The following is a 7,253-nucleotide window of genomic DNA, read 5'->3' as shown; positions in this document are numbered from 1 at the left end:
GGGGGGGGGGGGGGGGGGCTTCAGCTCTATCCTCCAGCAGAACTGGAAACACCCTGCATGGGGATGACACCTTCTTAGGTCAAGCAATGTTTTGCTGGGTGCCCAGAAAGGCCATGCCAAGCAGGGTGAGGAGAAGAGCAATGCTTTTGTTGTTGTTGGGAGCTTGCAAAAGAAGAAGGGATTTGGGGCTGGTCATATTTTGGCTGCTGCACCCATAAGGTTCCCCAATCAAGGTTCATTGGGGTTCTTCTGACATTGGGTACCCACCGTGTCCCTAGCCCTGGGTGTACCCCAGGATGAAATCTGAATTTCAGCAGAAAGAGTTGTGAGAAAACCAGCCTGGCTCTGGCTGGAGCTTTATCAGAAATGCCAGCAAGGGAGGAAACCACAGCTAAAGATACACAGGAGGTTGGTTTTTATGAAGTGGAACACTCTTTCTGGCTGGCACAGGCTAAAAAAATCTCCCTTTTCCTACTGATTCAAGGACCGTGGCAAGGCAACTCTGCCTCTCCCACTGCTCACCACCTTGGTGGTGCTTCTCATCTCTAGAGTCATCCATGGTGTAGACTGCCAACTCCACCATGGCCTAGAAATGCCAGCAAGGGAGGAAACCACAGCTGAAGATACACAGGAGGTTGGTTTTTCTTTTATGAGGTGGAACACTCTTTCTGGCTGGGACGGGCTAAAAAGTCTCCCTTTCCTACTGATTCAAGGACCATGGCAAGGCAGCTCTGCCTCTCCCACTGCTCACCACCTTGGTGGTGCTTCTCATCTCTAGAGTCATCCATGGTGTAGACTGCCAACTCCACCATGGCCTTCAGGCCACCTTTTACCCTTCCAGCCAGAGTATTTCTGAGTAGTAGCTCCCCTCTCCAGACCCAGAAAGTCATGGCCTTTTCAGGCCGACAGAACTTAAATGCTTCAATTTTGCATCTCCCTCTAGAAAAAAAACAAAAACAAACAAACAAAAAAACCCAAAAAACCCCCACCAGGCTGCCATTTCAAACCATGCTTTTCCTTCACCAGCCCATTTTCATTGTCACTGTTATTCGTGGGATGAAGTGGGCTTGGCAGTTCAGACAGGGTAAGGGGAGAGATGTGGGGGGACACATCTCACCCAAAACCACACAAACCCAGCCAGGCTCCTGGTTTCCCCTCCAGCTTCCTCCCTCAGACTGCCCCAACAGCTGGAAGGAAAAGAAAAGCGCCTTATGTTCATTTATTACCCAGTCTAACAAGAGGGTGTTGATAAGCAGATGACTTCTCCCAGCATCTCCAAGGGCTGAGCGAGACGGAGGGGCTGTATCCTGGGGAGCCAGTGTGTCTCGAGTGGTTTGTGTGGTTGGCAGAGTTTTGCTGTGGGGGATGTTTCATGCAAGCTTCTTTCCATGGCCTGCTTGGTGCTTGTGGAAGTCTCCAGGTCCATGTTTACCTCTGTGGAGCCAAGGCCTGGCGTTGCTGGGGGGCTTTTGTAGGTATGAGGAGGTGACAAGGCTTGCAGAGGCTTCTCTGAAGGCTTGCAGAAGCTCCTGGCGTTTCACAAGAGTAGGAAGGACCTAAAGTCTGGCAGAGATAAAAGCCTCTTGCCCTTTCCACGTGGATGGGATGGCAGAGATGCTATGGAGAAGGTAGACCAGGACCTGAGCTGGGGGACCTCAGCACAAAGCTTTGTGGGTAATGCTCAGATGAATGGCCTCATCCCTCAGGATTTCAACCACCAGGCTGGCAAGCTCAGGCTCAAGCTGGCACAAACAGGAGGGGCAGGCAGAGCCCAGCCATCCCTGCCCCAGCCGAAAAGCCCTGTTCTGCAAAACAAAAGAGCCTCAGGGGCTGGTAAATCTCCAAGGATGCTGGGTTGCACTACCATTGCATCATATACATGCATGTAAAACAAACATACATGTAATATTATATAATATTAAATAGGGATATTTATATATAGGGATATGTAATATTATATATTAATATTAAATAGGGATATTTATATATAGGGATATATAATATTCTATATATATTATATAGTGGGTTGCACTACCATTGCATCATATACATGTATATAAAACAAACATATGTGATATTATATAATATTAAATAGGGATATTTATATATAGGGATATATAATATTCTATATATATTATATAGAATATTATATAGGGAGCCTACAGGAGAGCTGGGGAGGGACTCTTTGTCAGGGAGTGCAGTGACAGCACAAGGGGGAATGGTCTTAAATTGGAAGAGAAGAGATTCAGATTGGATACCAGAAAGAAATTCTTTGCTGTGAGGGTGGTGAGACACTGGAACAGGTTGCCCAGAGAAGCTGTGGCTGCCCCATTCCTGGAGGGGTTCAAGGCCAGGCTGGATGGGGCTTGGAGCAACCTGGTCTGGTGGGAGGTGTCCCTGCCCAGGGCAGGGGGTTGGAACTGGATGATCTTGAAGGTCCCTTCCAACTCTAACCATTCTATGATTCTAATGTGTGTATCCTGCAGTGATGCAAGTGGGTCCAGGTCCAGCTGGGCAAGCAACACCCCAGTGAGGTCACCTGTAGGGTTGGCTGTGAGTGATGGAAAAAGGAGGAGGCTCTGTGGCCTGGAGCAGCAGACAGGCAGGAACGGATGACGAGAGGCACAGGAGCCAGATCCTGGCTTGAACCCGCTCCTCAGACGCTCGTTAACTGGTTAGATCAGCAAGGAGCAGCCCTCTGGGCTGTCGCATCCCCAGGGTTTGGGATGCTCCCTGCCTTTCCCCGCGTCGCCCTGGGGAGTGGTGCCAAGTCAAGGAGCTTTCCAGATTGAGGGAGCGGGTAATTGCGAGGAGGATTCTTTTCGTCACCCCTTCCCCTTTCTGTAGCCTCTTTGTGCTTGGAAGAACAAGGACCTCTGCCTTCCCTCTCCCCTGCCTGCTCCGAGCCCTTGGCGAGCGGCCACTTGGTCCCAGCCAGGCGATGGGAGCCATCAGCAGATTGAAAAGAACGGTGCTGGGAATAATGGTGGACAGACAGACCCGTGGAAACTCATTAGGGAGCGGATCGACCGGCGAGGCTCTCCTCAGGCGACCTTGCTGGGAGCACTTGCACGGCGCCGAGGCTGCTGTCTGCCTCCCACCAGCTCTTCCCATCCCTCCAGGGTCGCGTCTGGTGGGGAGAGAAAAAGCAACGTGCCCTGTCTCTTCTAGCTTGAAGGCACCTCGCATCTCGAACAAGGAGGGCGAGGAAGCCCCGGGACAGCTTCAGGAGTGAGCATGGAGCCTCCTGGAAGCTGGAGCTTCAAAATAGAGCCTAAGGCAGGTCGGTGGGCTGGAAACAAGCTGCAGCTCAAAACAAATTCTGTGGCTGGTGCCCAAACCACTCAGCTTGAGGAGCAAAGAAAGGTGCTGCCGAAGAGCAGGGGAAGACCAGAGTAGGGAGGGCTTCCAGGGCAAGAATGGCCAGGAGGTGCCCAGAGCTGGGTGGCAAGAATGGAGAGGGTGTCCTTTGAGGTCAAACCATCACAGGGAGCTTCTGCAGGCTCTCAGCTGACCCTGGCCACTGCAAGTAGCATGGACAATTACAGGCTGAGAGAGCTGGAGTTGTTCAGCCTGGAGAAGAGAAGGCTCCAGGGAGACCTCAGAGCAGCCTTCCAATATCTGAAGGGAGCTCCAGGAGAGCTGGGGAGGGACTCTTGGTCAGGGAGTGCAGTGACAGGACAAGGGGGAACGGTTTTAAATGGGAAGAGGGGAGATTGAGATGAGATACCAGGAAGAAATTCTTTGCTGTGAGGGTGGTGAGGCACTGGACCGGGTTGCCCAGAGAAGCTGTGGCTGCCCCATCCCTGGAGGGGTTCAAGGCCAGGCTGGATGGGGCTTGGAGCAACCTGGTCTGGTGGGAGGTGTCCCTGCCCATGGCAGGGGGGTTGGAACTGGATGATCTTTAAGGTCCTTTCCAACTCTAACCATTCTATGATAATGGTAAAAAAGCTATGTGGTTAGGGAGGAAATGGGTTCCAGCTGGACATTTGTGGAGCTGCAGGCCGTGGGGCTGCCCATCCACCTGTCCCTAGCCTTGGGGCCCATCTCCTGGGCTCTGCACCTTCATTTCTATGCCCACATCTGCCCCATCATACACACACACCCGCAGCCAGTGACCCGGGCACCATGAGCCTGCACAGACCTAACAGATCAGCTCAGAACAACTCTCCGTCTCTACAAAGGGCAAAAATAACTATGGCTGATAAATGGGGTGAGGGAAGGAGGGTTTTGCCATTAGGGTGAGGTTGGCAGAGGTGTGCCAAGCTGCTTTTCAGTGGTGGTGACTGGCCCCCATGCCTACCCTCTGCCTCTTCTGGGAGGGTCATGGGTTGCCAGGCTCCAGCCCTGTTCCCTGGTGGTGGCTCTAGGGGTCAAATACACTTATTTTCTGCTTCATAGTTCAGAAAGTCATGGGTTCCTCCTGGTCAGGCGCCAAGTGGAGCTTACCTCTACCCCTCTGCTACGTGATATCGAGCTCCTCAGGGGACTGAGAAATGTGCTGTTTTCAAGGTTTTAGGGTAAAAGTGATTTAGATTCTAGGATTTCCATGTTAGCTCGCTCTTTCCATCGACTTGCAACCACTTGGTTGCTGTTTCTGGTGTTTAAATCCTCAAGGCAAAAGGAGATCGACTTTACTTCAACCCAGTGCCCAGGAGCAGCCCTTGGGAAGCAGAACCCAAGCCAGCTTCAGTCCTGGTTCCTAAATGACCCAAAACTGCCCCATTTGGTGAGGTAAGGGCACTCAAGGTATGCAGGGATTTCCAGAGTGGAAACCATCTCACCTGGCCTTGGAGAGGCTGTGGTTTAATCCATGGGATCTGTGTTGGGGTCCTCTGCCTTTCTGGGGCCTGGAGGCTTTCACTGAGGAAGATGTTGAGCCCCTTCCTGTTTTTTTTGTCCTGATCACCACCTTGTGCGAGTTAAAAAGCAAAAGCCAGCTGTGATTGCTTGCGTGGGCGATCAACAAGACCTCCAGGAGGTTTTACGGTTTGGGGTTTCCCTCTGGTGGAAATGTTCTGCTTTTCCTATTCCCAGCTACAAAGCCTTTCCCAAGCTGTTCTTAGGCTTCGTTTTTCCTCTTTTTAACATCCGCAGATCTCCAGGGTCTTGCTTTTGCTGTCCCTCAGGCAAGTTGAGTCCTTTGTTATCATCTGTTTCATTGCGCTGTCTCCCCAGCCTCACCTCTTCCCAGGTGGACAGGCAGTAGCAGAGAAGAGATCTCTGGGGTCTATTTTTCTTCTTTGCAGTGGTATCAGCCTCTTGTCATGGTGGAGACCCCTCTGGGCTTTAGCAAAGCAGGCATGAGTTCAGCAATGACAACCTGTGCCTTCAGACAGCCTGGGGCAAGCCCCCTAGATGTGCACAAGCTGCTTCATTTCTCAGGCAGACAGATCTCTAAAGCTGTGTGTATTTCATTTTTGACCCCTCTAATTGAACAGGAACATCCAGTTCGTGCCCTTACTCAGTAACTCTGATCTTCTCCACATCTCCACGGGTGCTCAGGCTGTTTCCCGTGGAACTGGTGAAGCCCCCAGCCCCTTCCACAGCGTTGCTTTCCATATGGATAGCGTTAATCCAAGTCCTCACTGCAGGCTGAAAGCCCAGGCAGAGCATAATCACATTTAAAATTTAAAAGGGGGAGGAATTTAAATTGTCAGGATGACCCTCTTGGGCATGTGCTGGGATTGCTTGAGTTTGACGTCTGCAGCAAAAGTTCTACTTCACTGTCAGCAAAATGGTGTGAAAAACTCTAGGTTTTACTGCAAACTGGCTGGGACTACCCTAGAATAGTGCAGCTGGTCCATCCCCTGCCTTGTGCAAGATTTCTCTGGCCCATGATGTGTTTGCAAAGACCTCCACCTCTGCCGGTGACAACTGAGTCCTCCTCAGACTATCCTAGGCTATTGCAGTGCAGGGTATTTGAATACATGGGTTAAAGTCCAGCCCTCTGAGATAGGCAAGGACGTGGTCTCCAGAGAGAAGGGGTAGTAGAAACCTGACTGCCATGATCTGGCCTGGTCTCCTTGTGGAGCAATGGGAAGGATAGGGAATCTATGCCCTTGTCACTAGCTGTAGAGGAGTGGGAATGGACTGACCTATCTAATGAGCAGCCTCCTCCATCCTAGATCTCGTGATCTTTGAAGTCTCAAAGCACTCTTGGCCCAATCCATCCACATTTTGTATTTAATATGTATTGAACTGTTTGTTTCTGGCATAACTCCTCCACCCTTGTTAACATCAGTGATGAACTTTAGCGGGACCCAGGTGCTGACCCTGAAGGCGTTTCTCAAATCACATCTCCCAGACTGGAGGTGGGATTTGCATGGTCTCCACAGCCCACATAGCCCAAACCAGTCTCTGTTTTCATCCTTTGTTGCTGGGTTGCAATAGGACATAATCCATTTGGAAGTGACCTTGAATTCATATGGATTTTGTAGGGATTTACTCGTGTTTGTTCAGCTACCTTTGTAATTCCTATGAGCTGTAGAAGGTGATGGCCTTTGCCAAGTATTTTACCACTTGTCCAAAGGCAGATACTTGAATTATATTTTTTGATCACTGCAAATGATGCATTCCCACAGGAATAAGCTAACCCAGCTTGCAAGGGGAAATCCTCTTCCTGTGAAAAACCTTAATTTCTGGTGGGAACTTTCCACGTAGCTTCTTGGTAGGCAAGTATCTGGGTTTCTCTTATTATTAATGCACTAATTGATGAATAGAAGTTGTGACATTTGTTCCTTTCCAAAGGCAAACTGGAAACAGAATAGTAGACTGGAGGTGGGATTTGCATGGTCTCCACAGCCCACATAGCCCAAACCAGTCTCTGTTTTCATCCTTTGTTGCTGGGTTGCAATAGGACATAATCCATTTGGAAGTGACCTTGAATTCATATGGATTTTGTAGGGATTTACTCGTGTTTGTTCAGCTACCTTTGTAATTCCTATGAGCTGTAGAAGGTGATGGCCTTTGCCAAGTATTTTACCACTTGTCCAAAGGCAGATACTTGAATTATATTTTTTGATCACTGCAAATGATGCATTCCCACAGGAATAAGCTAACCCAGCTTGCAAGGGGAAATCCTCTTCCTGTGAAAAACCTTAATTTCTGGTGGGAACTTTCCCAACTAGCTTCTTGGTAGGCGAGTATCTGGGTTTCTCTTATTATTAAGGCACTAATTGATCAATAGAGGTTGTGATATTTGCTCCTTTCCAAAGGCAAACAGGAAACAGGATAGGCATGGTCCAGTCTTT

Source organism: Calidris pugnax, unplaced genomic scaffold (genome assembly GCF_001431845.1).
Source record: "Calidris pugnax isolate Ruff unplaced genomic scaffold, ASM143184v1 scaffold184, whole genome shotgun sequence".
Lineage (NCBI taxonomy): Eukaryota > Metazoa > Chordata > Aves > Charadriiformes > Scolopacidae > Calidris > Calidris pugnax.
Note: the sequence above shows the minus strand (reverse complement) of the source record.